This window comes from Panthera tigris, chromosome C1 (assembly GCF_018350195.1).
Source record: "Panthera tigris isolate Pti1 chromosome C1, P.tigris_Pti1_mat1.1, whole genome shotgun sequence".
Classification (NCBI taxonomy): domain Eukaryota; kingdom Metazoa; phylum Chordata; class Mammalia; order Carnivora; family Felidae; genus Panthera; species Panthera tigris.
This window is the reverse complement of record NC_056667.1, coordinates 173,612,580-173,637,061: the sequence shown is the minus strand read 5'-3', so window position 1 is coordinate 173,637,061 and position 24,482 is coordinate 173,612,580. Positions and strand designations below refer to the sequence as shown.

General features: G+C 34.5%; 1 pseudogene; it reads left to right on the top strand.

Moving 5' to 3' along the window:
* The first annotated feature begins 2,275 nt into the window (after positions 1-2,275).
* On the top strand, positions 2,276-2,731 carry LOC102968032 (annotated as a pseudogene).
* Positions 2,732-24,482: the final 21,751 nt, after the last annotated feature.

Genomic DNA, 24,482 nt, shown 5'->3' with positions numbered 1-24,482 from the left:
AAGCAAAAATAAGCAAGTGGGACTACATTAAACTGAAAACCTTCTGCACACAAAAGGAAACCATCAACTAAATGAAAAGGAACTTATTAAGTGGGAGAAAACACTTTCAAATCATGTATCTGACAAGAAGTTAATATCCAAAATATATAAATAATTCACACAACTCAATAGCCAAAACCCAAACAATCTGATTTAAAAAATGAGCAGAGAATCTGAACAGATGTTTTTTCCAAACAAGACATCCAGATGGCCAACAAGTACATGAAAAGATATTCAACATCACTAATCATCAGGGAAATGCAAGTCAAAACCACAATGAAATATCACCTCACATCTGACAGAATGGCTACTGTCAAAAAGGCAAAATCAACAAGTGTTGGTGAGGATGTGAAGAAGAGGGAATTCTTGAGCACTGGTGGTAAAAATGTAAGCTGATGCATCCACTGTGGAAACCAGTATGGAGGTTCCTCAAAAAAATTAAAAATAGAGCTACCATATATGATCCAGCAATTCCCCAAGAAAATAAAATGTACCAAAGAAAACAAAAACACTAACTCAGCAAGACAGATTACACGTTCATTGCAGCATTATTTACAATAGCCAAAACCATGGAAACAATCTAAACGTGCATCAATGGATGAATGGATAAAGACGTGGAATGTGGCATGTGCACGCACACAGATATTACTCATCCATAAAAAAGAATGAAATCTTGCCATTTGTGACAACGTGGATGAACCCAGAAGGCATTGTGCTAAGTGAAATAAGGCAGACAGAAGAAGATAAATACCACAAGATCTCACTTAAATGTGGAGTCCTAAACAAACAAACAATAAAACAAAACTGAGCTCACAGATACAGAGAACAGAAAAAGATTGGTGGTTGCCTGAGGTAGGGGTGGGAGTGGGCAACAAGGGTAAAGGAGTCAAAGGCACAAATTTCCAGTTATGAAATGAATAAATCATGGGGATGTAATGTACAGTTTGGTGACTTTAGTTAATAATACCATACTGAATATTTGAAAGTAGCTAGGAGAGATCTTTTAAGTTCTCATCGTGAGAGAAAAATTTATAAAAATATATGGTGATGGATGTTAACTGGACTTATTGTAGTGGTCAATTTGCAGTGTATACAAAATTGAATCATTACATTGTACAATACAATGTTATGTCAATTATACCTCAATTAAAAAAATAACAATATCAAAATTAAATAAAAAAATGGGTGTGATAATGACTATTCTATCTAATCACCTCATAAGGCTATTAAGAGGAAGGTACATGTAGGTCAGGGAAATTTTAAAAGTACTTAAAAAACAATACAACGTTCCAGGGTACTAAAGGACACGGGTATTTGGAATGCTGAAAACATTTCTGTTTATGAATTTCCTTACATTTTCCTTAGATGAACTTTGGTTTTGGCTTTCCAAAATTTATCTTTACCTGCTCTTCAGAATGTTATTGCACTGTTGTTCTAAAAGTAAAGACTGATAACACCCTCGATGAATCATTTTTTTTTAAATAATACTTACTGTAATTCAGCTTTCTTACATGATTTTCATGTAATCATGAAGAAAAGATTTCAGTAGGTATTTCATTTTGCTACAAGGTTTGGTTTGTTTTTGTTTTGTTTTTCTCTGCTCTTGTTATTTTAAGTAATATTTTTATCTATGGTCTTCTTACATTTTAAACTAAGTTTAAATGAGTTCTGAGTTTTCCAAACAGAAAACATATTTTTAATCTCAAAAAATTAGCATATTGAATGTGATGAAGAACACTTGTTAACTCCTAGTTAATACATGCCTGAATTAACTAACTTTTGCTGTATCTATTTGTATTGACTCAGACCTTGAAGCTTTCATGTCTTTTAGGACCCAGGGTGATGTAGTAAATCTGCTATGTGGTAGATAATATAAGGTATGTGGAAATGAAGTTCCCCAAACTCTTAATGGATTATTTATGGTGCCTGCTAGGTACAGAGGACAGTTTAATTCATTTAACCATGAGGCTTTTTTTTTTCTGACTAGAAGATTTATTTTTAACACCTTTAAAAAAAGTGAAAATAGGTTTCCAGATACTAATTCCAAAATCACAGTAGCCCACAGCAAGGGATATAAAGATTTCTTCTTGAAGTGTATTGACACTGACAAAATTTAAAAGTTTACCAAAGTTAATTCTTTAAATTAAAGACATAAAATGAATAAATAATATAGTGATTCTTAAAAAAGGGAACTCTTTATGGTGTTTTTTCTGCCTCTTCGCCGGCCACTGGGAAGATGGCAAACATTTAGACTGAGTGTGTCTACCGAAAACAGACAACCATCTTTGAAATAAGACAGTCTTGCTTGGAGAAACTGGCAAGGAGAAGTTCCCACAATACTACAAAAATATTCGTCTGGGCTTCAAGATGCCCAAGAAGGCCATTGAGGGGAACTACACTGACAAGAAATGCCCTTTTACTGGTAATGTCTCCATCTGAGGGTGGATACTTGGTGGTGTGGTGGAGGACCACTGTTATCCGTTGAGCTTACCTCCATTACATCTGAAAGTACAACTGCTTTGAAAAATACTATAAAAACATGTCCGTGTACCTGTCCCCCTGCTGCAGGGATGACCAGATCGGCAACACTGTCACAGTGGGCGAGTGCCAGCCTTAGAGTAAGACTGTGTGCTTCAATGTGCTCAAAGTCACGAAGGATGCTGACACTAAGAAGTGATTCCAGAAGTTCTGAGACTAGACAGCTGCCCACATGCCCCAAAGAAGATAAAGTTATTTTTCCAGTCAAGAAAAAAAAAAAAGAGTTTTCCAAATAAAACACTTTTGAGACATTTGAAAGCTTCCAAAAGACTTCAAAACTCTGACCAATCTTAGGACATTGGTTTCTGTGTTTGGTATTTAATTATACTCCACAATCTGGAAGGCATTGAAAGGTATATAATACATAGCATGTTTACAATACTTGCCTTATATCTGTATCTTTTTAAACATCTGTATTAAACTATCCTATCTACTACCATCTGAAATTTATAGTTTATTCACAAAAACTTTTTGATAATTTATGTGTTCTCTATGTATTTTTCCATATTGCTGTCTGCTTTTCTTTTTTTTAATTAAAAATTTTTGTTTATTTATTTTTGAGACAGAGAGAGACAGAGCATGAACGGGGGAGGGTCAGAGAGAGAGGGAGACACAGAATTCAAAGCAGGCTCCAGGCTCTGAGCTGTCAGCACAGACCCGATGCAGGGCTCGAACTCACGGACCATGAGATCATGACCTGAGCTGAAGTCAGACACTTAACCAACTGAGCCACCCAGGCGCCCCATGACTGCTTTTCTTCTAAAAGCAAAAAAAAAAAAATAAAATAAAATAAAATAAAAAAAAAAAATTATACTGAGTCTATAGCTAATATATAATTAGACACAAAATTAAAGCAATACAAAAATTAAGAAGTAAAATTTTCCCCAAATGTAAACATGCAGTTAAATACTTAACGTTCAGGTCAACATTTTTTTTAAGTTAAACTTTTATTTTGAGATAACTGTAGATTTATATGCAATTGTAAGAAATAATATGAGGAGACCCTTATGTCCTTTACTCAGTTTCCCTCAATAGTAGCATCTGGCAAAGCAAATGATAAAAGCGGCATTTCAAATTAGTGAAAAAAGTGACCCATTTAATATATGGTATGAAAGTAACTGGCTAATCACTTGGAGAAAAAAATATATAGCTATGCTTTGTTTGTTACTCCAAAAAAATGCATATAGAGCACATGGGGGAATGTAAAACTATATCTCTAAAAGAACTAGAAGTACTCTGGAGGTAGGAAATGCCTGTCAAAGGTAGAATAAATGCCCCAAATTAATAGACATAAGACTGAAGAATTTTACCACATGGAAGATATAAATATCGTCAGCAGATCCTGCACAAGTCCAGATTCTCACAACAAGAAAAAGGAAAACTGGTTCCACGCTGTAGTGAAATAAACTAAATGCTCCATTTTCAGAGTAAGGAGTTATATATTTTTTTGTAGTTGCTTCTTTTCTTTTCTTTCTTTCCTTTTTAATGTTTATTTACGTATTTTTGAGAGAGAGACAGGAAGCGAGAGAGAGAGAGAGAGAGAGAGAGAGTGGGAGGGGGAAAGAGACAGGGAAGAGGGAGAATCCCAAGCAAGCTCCATGCTGTCAGCACAGAGCCTGATGAGGGGCTCAAACCCACAAACCATGAGATCATGACCTGAGCTGACATTAACAGTTGAACACTTAACCTACGGATCCACCCAGGTGCCCCATGCCTTTTTGTTTTCTATACGATCTAACACAAAGTTTGCTGACCAAAGAGCATGTGTCATCACATCCACAGAGACAGCAGAGCAAAGCCATGCATGAACAAAACCTATACCTACCTACCTATCTATCTATCTATCTATCTACCTATCTATCTAGATATATCTAGATATATATCTGCAGAGGTTTCCATACCTGTGTTAATCAACGTGACTCCTCATTTATAAATATGAACAAATAGCCTAGTGCTACTAAATCAAGGACATACAAAAATAAGAATAAGAATGATAATAATAATAAAATAAGAATAAAATAAGAATGACAAAAATAAGATGAAAAATGAAATAGTTGGCCTAGAAGTAAATAGTTTTTATTTGAGTATCACTTTAAAACCATTTAATTGATATTCTCAGATATATAATTGAGAAAATATTGCACTGAGAAATAATAATAGGGTGCTATGTGCAATAGTAGAGTCAGTAATACTGCAATAATGATGTTACAATAAAGGAGCAATCTAAGAACACAAATTGAGTACAGGAAACAACGATATTGCCTGTCTAAAAACTGATCCAGGGAAAACAGAGAATTTAGGTAACAAGGAACACCTAGAATCATAGTCTTTGAGAATATCAGAGACCGAGGCCTCTCTGTCATATCTGTTTTTTCAACTACTATGGAGAATTCATCCCAAACTCCTTCAAAAGTGTAAAAAAAAAAAAAAAGCCTATATCCTCAAATAGCAGAAATACTAAAAGTGGAGAAGTACAACTCATAGTTCATCTGAGGGGGTGGGTTGAATAGCTCTAAAATGTGTTTAATAGGAATATCAGAAGGAAAGAATAGATACAGGAAAACAATGAAAAACATATTTGAAGATAATTTTTCCAAAATTAAAAAACCAAGAGAAATGCCAAGAGAAAATAATAAAGCAGAGCTTATGCATTCAGATAAAAATGAAACATACTAACAACACATTCTCATAATAAAATTTTTGTAAATCAGAAGTTCACAAAAAATCTTAAATTTTTCCAACGAAAAACAGCTCCTGACAAAAGAACAAAATCCCTAATACAAACTTATGTAAGAGTGTCAACACACACATTTTTCCCCCCCCCAGAGTCGGTTGTTAAATATTTATCAGTGCACTACTGGATACGAGTGATTTTAATTTCCCTTTTTATGTGTCAAGATTAAACATGCATTTTACTTTTATAATAAAAACCATATTCTGTTGGAACTACAACAGACTGGCATACCATGTAGCTTCAGTTTAGTGCTTTGAATTTGTTCCAATTGTGAAAGTGATAGCACCATACACATACAATAGTAAAGTAGCTGTTGAAAATGAGTTCTCAAGTACAGAAAGAGAAGTAAAGGTATATAAGCCATATGTAAAATGCTTGTGGCCAAACTTGTTTTGTACATAATCTCATTTAATACCCATTACAAACTGACAAAGTAGGCATTTTTGACATTTTAAAGACAGGTGGACAGTGAGTTCAGGGGTTTGAATTGAAAAAATTTACTCAGGAGGCTGAGTAATGGTATCTACCTGATCCGTTACCTGACCTTAATTAGGCAAGTCCAGAAAAGTTATTTTGCCAGTGTACTGAAATTGAACGACTCAGGGAGATCCAACCCTAATATGGTGAACTATATCAACCAGGACTCATGGACTGAATTAAAATGAGAAATGTGACTGTCAACAGACTCAGTGTCTATGAAGCTTAATCAGCCTGATCTATGGAAACTACCTAAGTTATCAGACAAGTGCTTGGTAGGTTTGGATTGAGAGCAAGAACAACGAATTACAGGATGTTAATGTGTAATAGCTTTATGTTCCAGTATCCTAATGCATCTATTCCCATAATAGGGATAAACCTGCCATAGACAGGATATTTAATTAATGTTGACGGACTTTGCAAGGCTTTGATAACTCCCCTTTATCACGGATTCCATTATTATCTTGTGATTGATATTTTTCCCCTTAGTTATATTAATACTTGCAATCTTGATACTTTGAACATCTAGAAGCTATGTATTGATTTATAATTTATCTTTCAAACAACAACCTAGATATATTTATTTCAAAGTCCTTTGTATTAGAGGAAGGCTATTTTCTCCTCAAACTAAGGATATATATTCCTTCAATTACCCACATCCTCCTCAGAGGCTCAGAGAACGTAAGCAGGGAGAGTGAGCATGGATATTGTCTGGAATCTGGAATCTGGTGGGAATGGGCTTATTGTACAGGCTATTTGTAAATAAAATACTGGAGTCCTGGGCACTGTTTTTATGATTTTTATCCTCTTAATTTGCCTTTGTTCAGAATTTAGATTTCTTTCTTGTTTTTTAGCCTATTCTTGATGAATAAAGTAAATTAATAATGACTTGGATCATTTTACTATGCTCTTAGAATATTCCTAGGGATTGAATCAGCTTTTAGCGACCTAAGCAAAAGTTAATATGCTGGTCCTGGAAATTTCAGAAAAGGTATCAATTCACTTGATGGCAGTGAATGTAGAAACCATAAGGTCCAGAGAAGGCCTAATGAATACCTTCACGGATTTTCACTAAATTTTAAACTATTTATATAGCCTCTAATATGATGTATTGCATTTAATATATATATATCTGTTAATAGAATATCTGTTTATACTACATAAATATGTAGGTATATATATACACCTACATACACACACATAAACACATACACACAAGATCACTGATAGGAATGGCAATCTAAAAAATAATTTAAGGGGCGCCTGTGTGGCTCAGTTGGTTAAGTGTCTGACTTTGGCTCAGGTCATGATCTCGCAGTTGGTGAATTCAAGCCCCGCGTCAGGCTCTGTGCTGACAGCTCAGAGCCTGGAGCCTGTTGGATTCTGTGTCTCCCTCTCTCTCTGCCCTTCACCTGCTCTCACACTTTCTCCCTCTCTCAAAAATAAATAACATTTAAAAATAGGGGCGCCTGGGTGGCTCAGTCGGTTAAGCGTCCGACTTCAGCTCAGGTCACGATCTCACGGTCCGTGAGTTCGAGCCCCGCGTCGGGCTCTGGGCTGATGGCTCAGAGCCTGGAGCCTGCTTCCGATTCTGTGTCTCCCTCTCTCTCTGCCCCTCCCTCATTCATGCTCTGTCTCTCTCTGTCTCAAAAATAAATAAAAGACATTAAAAAAAATTAAAAAAAAATAAAAACAAAGAAGTTAAAGAATAATACAAAAATATCTTTCTAGAGATTAGTCTCCTAGGAAATAAGAAGGGCAACAACATGTTATTTATAATATAAGTTTGAGTATCTGTAAATGAATTATATATAGCCTATACATAACATTCTTCAGGCTGATCAATTTGTAATAGACTTTTCAATTGCTGATGTGAAGAAAATACAAATTCAGCTTGTGATTATGAGTAATGACTTTCCTAGAATTCATACAGAATCTCACCTCCCACCCCCTAGTCCAACAAACACACAAATCATGATGTCTCATTACTGTCACATAGGGTAGTTATTTTTAGTATATGTGATTGAGGAATTAGTAAGAATGGTTGCCTCTTCATCACTCCAGAAACCTCACCCAATCAGGTGTTCAGCTTCAAAGTTACTGGGATGGGACAAACAGGGATCCATGGTATGAGCATCCAAAGAACTTTTGTCAAGATGAGGATGGACTGGCAGGTAAAGTTGTTTAATACTGAAGATTATTTAGTGGTCTCCTGAATTATCCTGATCAACTTGAAGCCAAAAGTGGCATTGGAGACATTTAATACTTCAGAAAGGAAGTAAGTCACAGATGGCACATGTACTTTCTCATTCAGTAAGACTTCTTTTAAAAGATATAAACTTCCAGTTATAAACTAATTAAGTTATGGGGATGTAATATATAGTATGATGATTATAGTTAATAATACTATATTGTATATTTGAAAGGTGCTAAGAGAATAGATCTTAAAAGTACTCATCACAAGAAAAAAATTGTAATTATGCAGGGCGATAGATGTTAACTAGACTTATTGTGGTGGTAATGTGATAATATATACAAATATTGAGTTCTTCTGTTGCATACCTGAAACTAGTATAATGTTATACGTCAATTATACATGAATGAAAAAAAAAGACATCCTTTATTACACTCCAGACAGCATCTTGGTAATGAGAATCATCCAATGAAACAGGTAGATTTCTGGTAGGAATCAGAACCAATGAAACAATGACATATTTAAAAGATTTAAAAAGCAAGTTGCAAAAACTGAGTTAAGGATTTATTATTATTATGATTTTTTTTAACGTTTATTTATTTTTGAGACAGAGAGACAGAGCATGAACGGGGGAGGGTCAGAGAGAGAGGGAGACACAGAATCGGAAGCAGGCTCCAGGCTCCGAGCCATCAGCCCAGAGCCTGACGCGGGGTTCGAACTCACGGACCGCGAGATCGTGACCTGAGCTGAAGTCGGACGCTTAACCGACTGAGCCACCCAGGCGCCCCTTATTATTATTTTTATGTATTGTTAATTTTTTTTAACTTCTAGAAAGTGCACCACCCCTACCTCAAGCATTTGAGATACATTTTAATACTAGTAACATGTCTTTTCTTTGGTATGAAAATCAATGACAAACTCCTGTCTGGACACTGCCTCTATCACCTCTATCTGAGCATCATTTAGTGCTGCCTTACAAGGTCAGGGAAGAATATAAAATAAAGAACAAAATTAAATATTGATGCTTATTCCCAACTGATTTTCTACCCTTTTTTAAGATTCGGACATCTTCACATCTGCACCCAGCTCTCTGAAGATGCCTTCAGCTAGTAGAATGAGCATCCCATTATTTCACATCAAAATATAAAGCCCTTAATATAAGCCCTAGGATGATGGTGTGTATATACACATATATGTACACATAATATATTTTATTCCAGGCATACTTTTTAGAGTTGAATACTGTCATTGCTAAGATAACTCAGAAACAGTTGGACCTGAGCTTTCTCTGAGGTCTCCTTATAGCTCTGCCTAACAGCAATTAAATTACTCTGGAATAGACAACTTTATCCATAACTTCTTTGCCCATTTGCCCTGAAAGAAGTGCTAATATGTTTAGATATTGCCCACTGGAAATCACTTTTCAGTCTGGTTACGTCATTTTCATTCCATCATTATTTTGTATATAAATTTTTTAAATATTTTATGGTTCTCACATTTACTTTGAGCTACTATTCCTATTGTTCATATATATATATATTTACATATATTTACATATATATATAATAACTGAACAATAATGTTGTCAAATATCTACATGTGTTTCAAGCATCAATTTTTCAAAACCGTAAATAAATGTAAAAGTGGCAAGGCAGACAAAATGAACTGAGACACTTTTACAGGTTATACCTTTCAATTTGCTTTCCAGGCAAAAGGAAAAAAAAAAAAAACAGGACACAAGATTAGTAATGATACACCTTTAGACTATATACTACTTCTTAGTTTGAAAATAACATTGTTTCCTACCTGTTATCCCTTTGCTAGTGTACTACTAAAAATAAAATCTGTTTTTATATATTTTTTCTTCCTTGTGGCATCAATAATTTTAGCCCAAGATGTGACAACCTAATAAAATATAATGAAAATTGCATTAAAATCTTGTAGGCCAGGATTTATTCTTCACATGTGTAGCCTTTAAGTGATTATTGCCTCTCACAAAAGTAGTGCTGAGAAACACTGGTTAACAAGTCAGAAATATGAAATCTGATGGGATGGGTGGAGATCCAATGAGGAAACAAGCTTGGACAATTCAGGGCAATAAGTGCCATGATTGATGGAGGTGTGGTGGGAATAGGGCGTGTGGTGAGGAAACTAACCCAGTATAATTATCAAAGTTTTCCCAGGAGGTATTTCTAAGTGTATATCAAAGCACAGTGATATTAAATTAGTTACATATAAACTTGGTTGTATATTTTCCTATTCAGGAGAATATCATGGCCAAAAGTCAGAAAGCAAACCACAAGAATTTTGAAAACTAAAGAAGAGCTGATGAAAAGAAGTGGATATAATTAAGATTTCTAAGAAGCTGGAAGAAATAAGTCATCATGATAAATCTGAGGAGCAAAGGACAGGATGGAGTTAAGAATCCTATCAGGACTTCTAGCTTAGGCAAGTAACATAAGTCTGTTTACTGAGATTTGTTTGAACAAAGGAGTTTGGGGACATAGGAATCGAAAAGATGATATGGTTAAGATAGTTAAAGTTACTGGATTTGAGGAGTCTGGGGCCATCCGAGTGCAGATGTCCAGTGGTCAGTTGGGTATGTGGGTTTGGAACTCAGTGACAGAGTCGGGATGGACATGGAGACCAGAATCTTGAGTACAAGAATTATCGTATTTGAGGCCATGGGAGTGAAGGGAATTATTCCAGGAGAATATGAGAACTAGAAAGGTAAGTATGATGTGTGGATTAAGGTAATCACATGAGAAAAGAAATGTGCAAAAGTACATTATGAAAGGTGGCCAGAAAACTAGGGAAAAAAGAAATCTAGGCCTGGCTGTGCTTCTAACAATCAGTGTATCCTCTACTATTAATTTAACTGCTTCGTCTCATTTTTTTGTCTGTTTAAAATAGTAAAGATGCTCACGTGTTAAATTGTATTAATTGTATAGCACTTTACATAGGAAATAGTGCATGTTATGGGCTGGAAGTGTTTTCTTGGTCCATTGACCTGAGCTGCTGCCCAGGGCCTCTGAGATGGAGCTGTAGACCAGGGCTGCAGAGACAGGGGCTGCTGCCCTGGTTGGCCTTGAGAACAGCCTATCAAGCAAAAGATTAGTCTTAATGAGCCCTAATATGTAACAAAATCTGCCTTGCTAGTTTTCAGTCTTGCTTGTGATTAGCAACCCCTTTTTTCTTTCTTATTTCTCCCTTTTGGAATAAGAATATCTATTCCGTATCTATACCACTATTATATTTTGGAAGCAGATAAATGATCTGGTTTCATAGGTTCACAGCTAGAGGAAAAATGTGCCTTCAGATGAATCTTACTTCCATCTCATCCACACTTGATTTAGACATTATTCAGAGATGTTGGACTCAGAGCTAAAACTGGAATGGGTTAAGACTCTTGGACTGCTGAAGTGGTAATTAGTGTTTTGTTTTTTTTTCATGTAAGAAGGTCGTGAATTTGGGGGATCCAGAGGGTAGAGTGCTAGGGGCTGAATGTTTCCAAATTTATATGTTGAAGCCTTAATCCCTAGTACCTCAAAATGCAAATGTATTTTCGGAGACAAGGTCTTTAAAAATGTGATTGAGTTCATATGAGGTCTTTAGGGCAGGCTCTAGTCCAACGACTGATATCCTTGTAGGAAAGGAAATTTGGACACAGAGAAAGAGAGACGCCAGACATGTGTGCACACACCTAGACAGACAACCACATGAAGACAAAGGAGAAGACAGCCACCTAAGAGTCAGAGAGAGGCTTTGGAGTGAAACCAATCCTGCTGACACCTTATATTGGACTTCAGCCTTTCACAGCTGTGAGGAAATACATTTCTGTTTTAGCCACATCGTCCAGGGTGTCTGTTATGGTAACCCTAGCAAACTAATAAACTTCATGTTATTTTATTTCTAACAATACTGCAATACAGATCTTACTTTCTCCACTTTAAAGATTAGACAGTTGAGATTTTGTGAAATTCAACTACCTAAGATCAAAGAGTAAGTGGCAGAAAAAAAAAAGGCTTAATCCTTGGAGTTAGGAAAGATACAGTTCTTTGCAGCGTACCATAACTGCTGCTCCTGATATTAGCTGTTTCATAAAACTAAATGTGTGTATGTCAAACAGCATTTTCACAACAATTTTTACTATTTGATTAAATATCTGTACCCTTATATTGTAAGATAAACTGAATTACATTAGGTACAACATTTTATTCACCTCTTAAGAACTAAAGATACATGAGTATAGAAACACTACATTTTAGAAGGTTCACATGGAAACTGAAATTTTGCTTTATTTTTATTCATTTATGAAAAGTATAAAAAATGTATTTATAAAGGAGTTATCGCTGGTTGACTGCTCAGGTAGGAGTGATAGTTAGCTGGGTGCTTATATGTCTGTACTATTAATACTTCTTATCTTAATGCTTATAATAAAATATTTATATTATCCCTGTTTTAGATGAGGAACAGAGGTTAAGTAACTTCTAAAAGTTATTTTTAAAATAAGATATGGGAACCCAGGTTATTTGGCCCCAGAGTCTGCGCCAAGCTGTTATCTATACCTTGTTTTTGCAAATCATTAGAGAACGCTTCTGTAGTCACTTGAGTATGTATTCCTTTCAAACAAATTTCTTTTTCCTTCAATAGCATAATATTAATTATTTTCTAGTATTTGTGCAGGCAACTCAAATTCATTTTCAAGTGGGTAATGTAGCTTTGAATCTAGTGAAAAATATTTGAGCTGTGCTTGCCACTACAAATGTAAGAATACTGAAATTTTTAAATCAACAAAAAAGATTACTAACACTATACATTTTAAGAAAGGATATTTCAGATGTTTAAATGCTTAATTATCATATAGATAATGGCTGTAGAACCAGCTAACAATGGATTGTTTACTTTGCCAAGAAGGAGAAAAATAGTAATTTTTAGAAACCACCAATTGTTTTCCTATGTAAAAACTATGGTAATAGAATCTGCTATAAAACTGTCTTATCAAATTTTGAAAAATCAGAGACTTATAGTTTTGTGATTATTCATGTAACTAACAAATATTTCATGAGAAGCAAAACTATGAGTTGACATTACCACAGTGATGAGGGGAGTCTGTGCATGAATGAATGGTAAAATTACAAGGACGCATCTTTAAGACACACCGAAATTTGATAGAAAAGGATCTGAGAAAGAGACTCGGGAAGTAAGTTCACAGAAGTAAAAGGAAAAACAGGCTGTGTCCTGGATGTTAAGGGAAGAGTTTCATTGAGGATTAAAGATATTGTCAATTGAAATTGAAAAGATAATTGAAAATGTTCCAGAGGGAGCAAGTTGCTTGGCTGAAAGCATTTTACCCTAGAAAGTCTTATGTATTAACTTATTCAATCCTTTTCATTCTGTCTTTCACAAATAACAAAAGAAATTTTGAAGAAAACAGATACAGAAAATCATAGCATTTCACTTACACTGAGGTCATTCTTATTGATATATTCTCTGTTTAGTGATTAACCATTTCTTTATCCTATGAAGTCTGGTAAATAACTGTATTAAACCTCCCTCCCTCCACTGAGAGAAGAATCTTCAAGGCCAATGTTCCCCCTTGCTAATTCTGTCTTATAAATTCTCTCAGCATCTCCTTTTTTCTGGACTTCTACTGTTTTCACAGTCTTAAATGCCCTTAATTCTCCCATCTTAAAAAAAAAAAAAAAAAAAAAAAAAGGAAAGGAAAGGAAAGGAATGAAAAAAAGGAAAAGAAAGAATACAAAGTTAAAAAACAAAACAACTCTCTTTGACTTTGAATCTTCTTCCAAGTAAAAAAGGATATGAAGTTTTAGTATTTAATATGGAAATCCAATAGCATAATGATGAATATTGAGTCTGGAGCCATGTTGTTTTAGTTTTTACTTCCAGCTTCAGCACTTGGGCTAGTTACTTAATATTTCAATGCCTTGGCTTCCTCATTATACCCAATTTGTGTTTGCTATTATTGTTGTCATTACCTTTTTGTGTTTTCCTTGCCTTACTAGGCAGATTGAATGTAGTATCTTTCCACCCCGCCCCTTGAAGAGAGTGAAGATCAAGCCTTTCTAGACTACACAAAAGGTTTGGGAAAATGTGTTCAATTGATTTGGACTGAGTTTAATGGACTATTAGATTAATATTTCAAACAGATTGAATTTAGAGAGTCATGACATAAAAATGAGAATCATATTGGAGAGAAGATGAAAGCTAGAAAGAAACTTATATTTTAATCCAGGATAAACAATCACCCCAGTTTGCTCTGGTTTTAGTGTCGAAAGTCCCACATCCTGAAAAATCCCTCAGTCCTGAGGCAAACTGGGACAGTTAGTTGCCCTTGCACTTGACTACCAATTTTTCAAAATCAAAGTTCAACATCTCAGGGTCTAGCTAATATGTTTTTTCACTGAGATGCTTTGTCTGATCTCCTAGGCAGAATTTTGTAATTCCTCCTATATGTGTTTCTACAGTACACACACTCACACATACACAGAGTAACTTGAATTAAGTATTTGTATAAATGTCTGATATCCCCAATTAGCTTATAAGGACACTTATAACCTGGAGCCATATATCATGCTGGTATTTCATCCCATACTCTGCTTGTTGCTTAAATAATATATTCTGGGGCACCTGGGTGGCTCAGTTGGTTAAGCGTCCGACTTCGGCTCAGGTCATGTTCTCACCGTCTGTGAGTTCGAGCCCCATGTCAAGCTCTGTACTGACAGCTCGGAGCTTGGAACGTGCTTCAGATTCTGTGTCTCCCTCTCTCTCTGACCCTCCCCCGTTCATGCTCTGTCTCTCTCTGTCCCAAAAATAAATAAACATTAAAAAAATTTAAAAAATATATTCTAATTTGTGTGACGAATGAAAGCATAGAAATATAGACACGCCAAAATCCCTGCAACTAAGGAGGACCTTTTAATTGAAGAAACAAAAGCTTCTGTATTTTTGAAAGTCACACCATCTTCTTACTTCAACAGAAGTAACTGTAACAGAATTCACTGTTAGGCTTCAACTATTATCCTTGAACAGTGTGAACTAAAATAAATCCAAGTGACACCAGAGAGAACTGCAAGATGCTGTTGGGGAGACTAAAAAAATAAGGAACATTTTTGTACAAGTAGCCTTTAGCCATTTTCTCTGTCTGCTGGTATGAGAATGAAACGGAATTTATTTTTTTCTGCTCTAGCGGATTTACATGTTAAAAATACCATGAAAATACAAATAATATAAAGAAATTACATGTTATTTATTAAATGGGGTAATGAAAAAGGAAGAATTAAATAAAATAATCTTAGTGAAGTATTCAATGGTATTTTAGTTTATAGAATTTTGGTACAGGAGAATTACATATGGGATGGTACTTCATTTATAAATCTATATATAATCTTCAAAACTGTTACATCTATGTGACAAGCTGATGAAAAAAATAATCTTCAACAGGGTACTGAGACCTGTGAATTTCCAGAATGCTTTCTGAAATGCATATTGCCCACATGAAGATTCATTTTAAATAAACTTCCCCCTCTCTAAATCAAGCTTCTATCAGCAGTAGATATTTTAGTATGTATACTGTTATCTCCACTGGTCATATGTTGAAATAATTAGACTGAATTAATACTTATCTTTGTAATGTAATATTCATCAGTTGGGCTGATTTGCCAAAACTCCTTGTTTGTCCTCTTTCCCAAAAGAGACAATGAATAAGAGGTAAGCTTTACTACTCAGCCCTCCTTGTAGGATTAAAACATGCCAACAGCTTATTCTTCAGGCAAAGTTTTGATTGTCCGCAATTATAGGAATGTCTTATCTAGTAGTACTGTATTTTAAAGTCTGCCCAATCCCTGGGTAGAAATAAATTCTGAAAATATGTAAGTTTTTTTGCTTGTATGTAAAGCAAAATAGTTATAATGTGTTAGTCATATTTTTATCTATGATGTGAGAGATTCCTATAATATGATGAACCATGTTTAGTGAGATTCTTTGAGTTTGTTCATCAGTACTGAAATATAAAGATCTAGAAGACTCCATTCACACTGTCACGTAAACTATGAAGGAAGGCCAACAATACCCAAACTCTATTTCTTACTTGAATAAAAAATAGGTTTTATTCTTAATGTTAATGGTCTTATAATTGAAGAATTCACAGCACAAAGGGGAATTTAAATGACTCAGAGATAAGATGACCATATAATTTATCACCCAACCCTACTCATAAGTAACCCATTCAAGAGAATTTAGGATATAAATGCCTCTTAGTAGAAGAGAAATATTTTTATTGTTTTAATTTTTTAACTGTTAATTTTTAAAAAATTTTTAATTTTTTTAGAGAGAGAGCATATGTATTCTGATATCATATGTCTTTAAAAATTTTTTTAATGTTTATTTTTGAGAAAGAGAAAGAGAACGAGCAGGGGAGGGGTAGAGAGAGAGAGTGGGACAGAGGATCCAAAGAGGTCTCCATGCTGACAGCAGAGAGCCCAATGTGCGGCTTGAACTCACAAACCACAAGATCATGACCTGAGCCAAAGTTGGATGCTTTAACCTACTGAGCCACTCAGGCGCCCCGAGAAATATTTTTAAATGAAAGGTTTGATAAAGTATTTTGTACTTTTCCCCTGTGTTGTGAGTCTACAAGTGAAAAGGTAGTTTATTTTATACTTGCTTTGCTGCAGGGGAATGAAAAAAAAAGTGACAAACTTTCCTATCCCCAGAAGACAGTTATTTTGATTTAGAAATTTGAAAACTATGAAATAAAACTGTTGTACTACTTCCAGAAAAGAACTTTCACCAGACTTTTGTTTCGGGAAAGAATAGATCCATGTTGTTAGGGGACAAAGGCTGTTCATACTGGCTTGAAAACAGTGTGGAAGGTAAAGGATGTACTGTCTACTTGTGGCAGAAGTACCTGCACTGTGAAGTCTTAGACAACACACCCTCTGAATGGATGACATGAGAATGGGGACTGCAGTGGAAAAAATAGGGGAGTATGGAGGCCAGAACACTGAAAACATTAAGAGCCCAGCAAAGCATCTCTGTTTTCAAGCTTGGCATTAGAGCAACAGAAACACCTGATTTGAAAAAGTCATGTGGCTATGACGAGTGCCCTTCAATGTGACCCCAACACCACATATTCTAGCTTACCGAAAACCCGGTAGAAGACACAACCCTATGAAATATGATTTTGACCGCGTTTACTAACAGTCAAATAGGCAGTGGCATTGAGTAGGTGTTGAGATTTAGAGAAATAAAAAGTTTTTTTTAAGTTTATTTTTTCAGTAATCTCTACACCCAACGTGGGGCTTGATCTTCCAACCCCAAGATCAATAGCCACATGCTCCTCCAACTAAATCAGCCAGCTGCCCCAAGAGAAATAAATAGGTTAATAGATGACTTTCATGTGTGCTACATAACCCCTCACAAAGGTATATAGAGATTTTTTTTTAAAGCATCTGATTTATTTTCATTTTATTTTATTAAATTGACTTGTGCCTATATTACTAGTTTGGGACTTCCTTCTTTAATTGTAAAATAAATTTCAATATCTGTGATGATCATCATAATCGGATGATCAGGACCTAAACTATTATTTTTCCCTCTCCTCAGAGAATAATCTACTGACCTTGGCTTAAATGGATTTGGCCTTGGAAGACTTTATGATACCCTAGGATTTTGGAATCTTGATAGTACAACTAGCCTACTTCAAGCAAAATCGCAGCTGTTGTAGCTGCCTCTGATGCCAGGGGTTACTTATCTCCAAGTATCAGGGAGCAAACAGAACAGATGGTCTAATATATCTCCAACAAAATCTTTTGGAAACAACTGCTAAATTTTGCTTATGGGCATCAGAAATAAGATACCTACACTGCAGTTAAAAAAAAAAAAACTTCTATTTTATCCTCATCACTGAAACAAAAGTAAACTGTTTTACATGCAAATCTATGAAAGACTTAGACCATGTTTAAGTTTATGTAATCCTAAAACAATTACCAGAAGCAACTGTCCTTGTATGAGAATATTATTATTAAACATTACATTATTAATAAAAACAGTAAAAAATAAAACCATGCCCATTTTTAGAAGTTAAAAATGCACAGACCCTGAAATTCCATGCTTCACCAATTTTATTGTTGCCTTTCTATGGAGTTACATGATTGTGACTATATAATCTATTTGGGTTCTCAGTGTCTCTTAGGAGCACCTTCTGCCCAAAATCAATGGTATACAGCATTAACTTCATTGTGCTATATGGGTCTCAAATGTCTAAAACCTTGGATTCTTTGAGAAGAATATTGTGAAATCAAGTTCCCTAAAGTGTTCAGAAAAAAAAAAAAAGGAGAGCTTTAATTTAGACTTAGTGTTTATTTACCCATTTATTAATACAATAAACATTTTTTTGAACCCCTGCTATGTCAGTTGCTGGGATACAAACTTCTGTGTGTGTGTGTATTTCATAACTTTTAATGATGGTTATATTTTATGCGAATACAAGTGTTGATATTGAGTATATTAATTCTTGGTAGTTTATATTACAAATATAATTATTATTAGAGAGATAGAGGGCTGAATGCGACTAAACAGGGATTTTGACAACACATCATGTACACTTATATCTATGCACTTATTTATTCATGTCCTCAGTGGATATCTGTTGTATCTATCTGTCTGTCTATCTATCTATCTATCTATCTATCTATCTATCATCTATCATCATCATTCTACCTTTGGAAAAGAGCATCCTATTTTCTCCGGAGAATTTCTTACTATACATGATCAGCTGATGTATGTTTTGGTGGTGATAGATATTGACCATTAAACTATCACATCTCCTTTGGCTACAGGTTGAGCACTTCACTCAAACCTAGACTTAGAGTCAAGAGGGTTGAGTTGACATAAGGAATAAATGTAAGCCTAGAGTTCTGGCAGCCATCTTGTGCCATAAAAGGAGGCATACCTGTAAATGGAGTCGCTATAAAAGAAAGCTGAGCTGGGAAAACGAAAGAATGAGACCATAATTTATGATATCATTTGAACCATTCAATTCAACCATGTCTAAAGACATTTTGTACACTGAACATTTTTCAGTTAGGGCTTAAGATTATGTGCCAAAACCTACATTTGTGTCCTGGACTCTACCATTTAGTGGTTATAGAACATTCACAAAATACTATGTCTCAGTTCAGCATCTGTAAAATAGGAATAATAATAGTTACCTCTTTGGGATCTGGAGACAATCACAGAACCTAGCACAAATCAAATTCTGATTTACTCCCTGTAAGCTGTCCAACTGAAAAATATATTTAAGTAAATTATTATTCTATCCTTTTAGTTGTTATAGGGCAACACAAAGAATTGGAATACTTAAACTTACATTTGACATTTGACTTTTCTCTTTCATTCTTCACATGCAATTCAACAGTAAATCTGTCCAACTCTGTTTATTATACATTTAAACTCTGGTTACTTTTAAGCTCCTCTACTTTTACAAGCCTGATCCAAGCCATCATTGTGTTTTGCTTGGATCACTGCAGTAGACTCAGAATTGGTCTTCCTGTCTCCTGTCTTGTCTTACTATTCTCAACATAGTAGCCACAGCAGTGCATTTAAGATATGTCAGGTCAGACTAAAGTACGAATGTCCTTCAAGGCTCTATACATTTGGCACTGCTCTTGAAGAGGTGTTCTGGAAAAGTATGGGAAATTTTTATTATCACAAGAAATAGGGGTAGGGTACTTCCACTGACATTTATTTAGCCAAATCTAAGGATCCTAGAAATTGTACAATATGTAGGGTGTAACTGGACAATCCTGTCCCCCTCAATAGCTTTCAAATGGAATAACAATTTCATGAAAATGAAAAACTTGTTTATGTTTTTGAGTTTAGAAGTTGGTTTTATTTTACATATAGCCAAAGTATTTTCTAATAGTTTTCCTACATTGAATTTTCCAAGAACACCATGATTGGACTAAGATTATACTTAGTTCTGTTAGATAATTTAAGAAATAATGTTCACAACTTTAGAAACTAGTATCACTGTAGTATCTCAGTTGCTAAAAAAATGTGTTTGCATCTATAGCTATTATAAAGAAAGGAGTGTTGAATACAACAGGGTCGAGGACAGCTGCCTTATATGATCTTAACTTGTCCAACTTCATTCCTTGTATCTCCTTAGCATCAATTTCTGCTTCTCCCTCCTTCACTTCCTCTGCTCAGCTCCAGTTACGCAATCTTCCTTGAATATGCCAGATGTGGTACCTTTGCCTGGTATCCCTCATTATCCAATGTCTCACACTCTCTCATCTCCTGCAGGTCTTTGCTCAAATATCAACTTCTTGCTGTCTTATGTAAAATTACACTGTCCATCCCACTTCAGAATTTCCTATTCTCTTCGACAGCACTAGTTTTCTCTATAGCATTTTAACATATTTGTTCCATCGTTTTTATCTTTTGCTCAGTTTCAATGAATAGAATGTAAACTCGACAAAAGTGGATGTGCAAACATTTATCTGTTTTGTTCACTGCTATACTCCAAACACATACTATTAACACTCCCTATAAATGTTATCACTTCAATAGATATTTGTTGAGTGAATAAGTAAATTAATGATTATTACTGTACAGAAAGCACTTATGGCAGTATCCAGTACTTAGGAAGGTCTCAAATAACATGCTATTATGAACAACAAATTTCATTTTGCTTACGTCAGATTGCATCCATGTTGTCATTTCTACTGATATAATCCTAATAAAAAATCCAAAATCCAATATATCTAACTAAAAAAATACTGTCTTACGACAACAAAGGAGCTATCAAGAAATCCTGTTGTAGATACTGTAGAATTGTGGGCTTCATTAAGTTCTACAGCTTAAATATATGAAGAAAAATCTGAGATAGTACTTGTTATTAAAAAATATTCTTGGGGTGCCTGGGTGGCTCAGTTGGTTAAGCGTCCGACTTCAGCTCAGGTCACGATCTCACGGTCCGTGAGTTCGAGCCCTGTGTTGGGCTCTTGGCTGATGGCTCAGAGCCTGGAGCCTGCTTCCGATTCTGTGTCTCCCTCTCTCTCTGACCCTCCCCCGTTCATGCTCTGTCTCTCTCTGTCTCAAAAATAAATAAAAAAAATTTTTTTAAATATTCTTAGTAAGAATTGGCACTACTGAATTAAGATGTTTTAAACAATAGATAATTTATATGATATTGTGTCACAATTGGTAGAATACAAACCTAGTATGAAACAACAGAAGCAGTCATTCTGGAATAGAAAATTTTGTTTTGCCTATGATGAATTATTTGCAGGGATCTATCTCCATATCTATCTGTTGTTCTATATTTCTAAAGGGAGTGTGGTAAAAAAGAATGAAAAATGTCACAGTAAGAAGACAGTCACAGCACAACAAATGATGCAGGTAAATATTCTCTGCTAGCAGGTCAAAAACTTAGAGAAGCTTCAAATGAATTAGAAATATTGTATAAGGAAGAAGATAAGTGTTCAATAGTTACTCGGGGGATATATCAAAGAAGTATAAAAAATTACATTAGAATGGGTCAAACATCCTTAGATCACAAGAGGAAAGATAGAGAAATGATCAAAGAAAAGAATATAGGAATTAAGTGGCTTGAAAGTAGAAAGAGAAAAGGCATGAACATTTAACAATGACAAAAATGATCACAATACCTTTGAGGTACTGGATTTGAGGAAAGAGAGCTCTTGAAAGTAAGTGATAACTCTGATTATGGTTGAAAAAATGATTGCTTATTTCATTGCACAGATCTCAGACTTCAGCTTTCTTATATCCCTCTTCTGAATGTATGTGTGTGTTTGTGTGTGTGCTAGTTCTGAGATTTGTCACAAGTGTTTCTCGTCTATTACTTCCTCTTGCATCTTTGCCGTAATCTCTGTCACTTGGGATAACCTCAACATTGCTCTGATCTTTGATAATGACAGAGTCTAACAAACAGGGAAAATGTGGGGCTGTTCTCTAATGGAGGAAACTGAGACCGCTTATGATAAAGAAAGTGATAATAAAAGAAAGAACTGGTGGTAAACAGTACAGAAAGAACACTGTAGTGCCACAAGTTCTTTATTGGTAGATCAAATGAGCAACTGAAGTTAACCATGTTAACTTCTTTATGTCATAAAGATGACATCCTAGATTTTCCAAGACCAACAAGTGAAGAATAGTATAAAGATTAGGCAAGATGGAAACTTGACTATAATTTTTATGGATGTGTAATTGGGATTATAGTACTTTTTTTTTTTTTTTTTTTACTTTGACCATTACTATAAGGACTTTGATACCTTGAGCAACAGTCCAGGTGACTCAGAAGTGAGCACATATACAAAGATGAAAATAAACCAAGGAAACTTCTTAGTCTAGTACATTATACTGAATGCTCATTTAGGGTAGCATGCCCCATAACTAATGATAAATAGAGCGATTCCTAGAAAAAAGTACATTTCAAATGGGAAATTTGAAAAACTACATGGTTTCTTGATATCCATTACAATAAGAGTGTAAAGTTTTAAACACTGGAGTGATAACTTACAAGTGTTTAAACAGCAGGTTTAAGTGTCTTTTTAGAGCTCTATTCTTCTTAGCTTGAGTATACTTAAGGACAATGGAAACAAAGAGATGGCTTATTATCTCCCAGCAGCCATGGGAAAAGGACTTTAAAATTCAGAAATGGTAACACAACACAATATTGAGTAATGGCAGTGAGAACACGACAATATTTAGAAATATTTTCCCAGAGTGGGAAAAATAAAAATTATTTTATGGTAATGTAAAAAATATGTCTACTAATGGGAACATTAGACTGAGTTAAAAGATGTCACCTGGTAGATATCCTCTAGCAATGGAGAGTAGGTTATCCAAACACAGTAGAAACATATATATATATATATATATATATATATATATATATATATTTATAAATATGTATAAATAAATAAATGTAAATAAATAAATAAATATAAATAAATATATATAAAAAATAAATAAAAATAAATAAGTATATATGTTTATAAATATGTATAAATATATATATATATATTTAAATGCTTATTCTCTTATCTGACCCATTTGGTAGTTATGTATGCCAAAATATTATTCTATTCTCCCCTCAATATTTTTCAATATTATTATGAGTACATAGGTATGCTGACAGTATATAAAAATTCCAAGTAATTACAGATTACATTGTTTAATGTTTTACATTTTACATTTTATTTTTTTATTCTGAGGTTCACCCCAGTTTCAGAAAATGGGCTTTCTTCTTAAGGAATGTATTTAGTATTTATGATAATAAATGAATAATGATAATTGTTTGAGCCAGGTGTTGTGGAAAGATACTGGAAATTAATCAAACAAAGAAGTCTACCAAGATCTATATACTTCTCAGGGCTCAGTTTCAGACTGCCTCTATTTCATCCTGGCTTCCTGTTTAATAGTGTCTAAAATTTGTGCCAAGACCTCAGAGAGATACCTTAAACTGTGATTAAAGGAAGAAGATAATTTTAATCACTCCTTTAGGACATAAGGAATCTTCAAATTATTTTAGTAAAGTTCTCATTATTTAATATTTTGAACTTTTTTTCTTTTTTGGTGTCTTTCAATTTATAATTATTTCTTACCTTTTATATTTTACAAGATGGAAAGAACTGAAAACTAATGACTGCTTTGATCTATTATTTACTAATTGCTACTTGTCTTATCCAGGAATGGTAACATTTTTCAAGTTATTTTAAGATACTGAATCATATCAAGTTTTTACCATTTTATTGACATTTATATCATTTCACACTAATTCTTTTTTTTTGAAAAACAAATTGGCTGAGATGCATGCATCATTTCTGGGCTGTCAGTCATAAGATAATTTCAATGTGAACATTGTTTCTAAGGCAGCTTGCAAACTCCTTCCTACTGTATTTCTGGCAATAAAATTAACTGCCTTCTTTCTATAAAGACTTCAGTAAGTATTTGGATTTTTAACAGGAACTATGTCACATTTTACTTATTGAGACTTACCTCTTTTTAAAATTAATCTTATGGGGTTTCCCTAATTATTTTCTATTGATTTATTTAAAGTTTTCTGAAAATCCAATCAACATCAAGATCTATCAATACAATTAACTGCAAGGGTCTCTAGTATGACTTGTTTGTTTTGCCATTTAACAAAGACCCTCTTTTAACCAAATATGAGTCAGGCTCCTCTAAGTCCTCTTTCTGACTAGTCCCTGACCTTGAGCTTTGTTGTTGTCCCTTTTACTCCATTTTTAGTAGGAATCCTGTTGGATCACTTTATTGATAAGCACCCATCTTTAATATCTATCTGATCATATTCCTTATCTCCACCCTCACGTTCTTATCACCCTATCCTATCTTCAACAAGAATCTTATTGAGCTGGTTTACAAAGAATGCCCCTAGCCTTGATGTTTCCTCTTAGTAATTTTCTAGCCACTGACCCCCACGCTTCT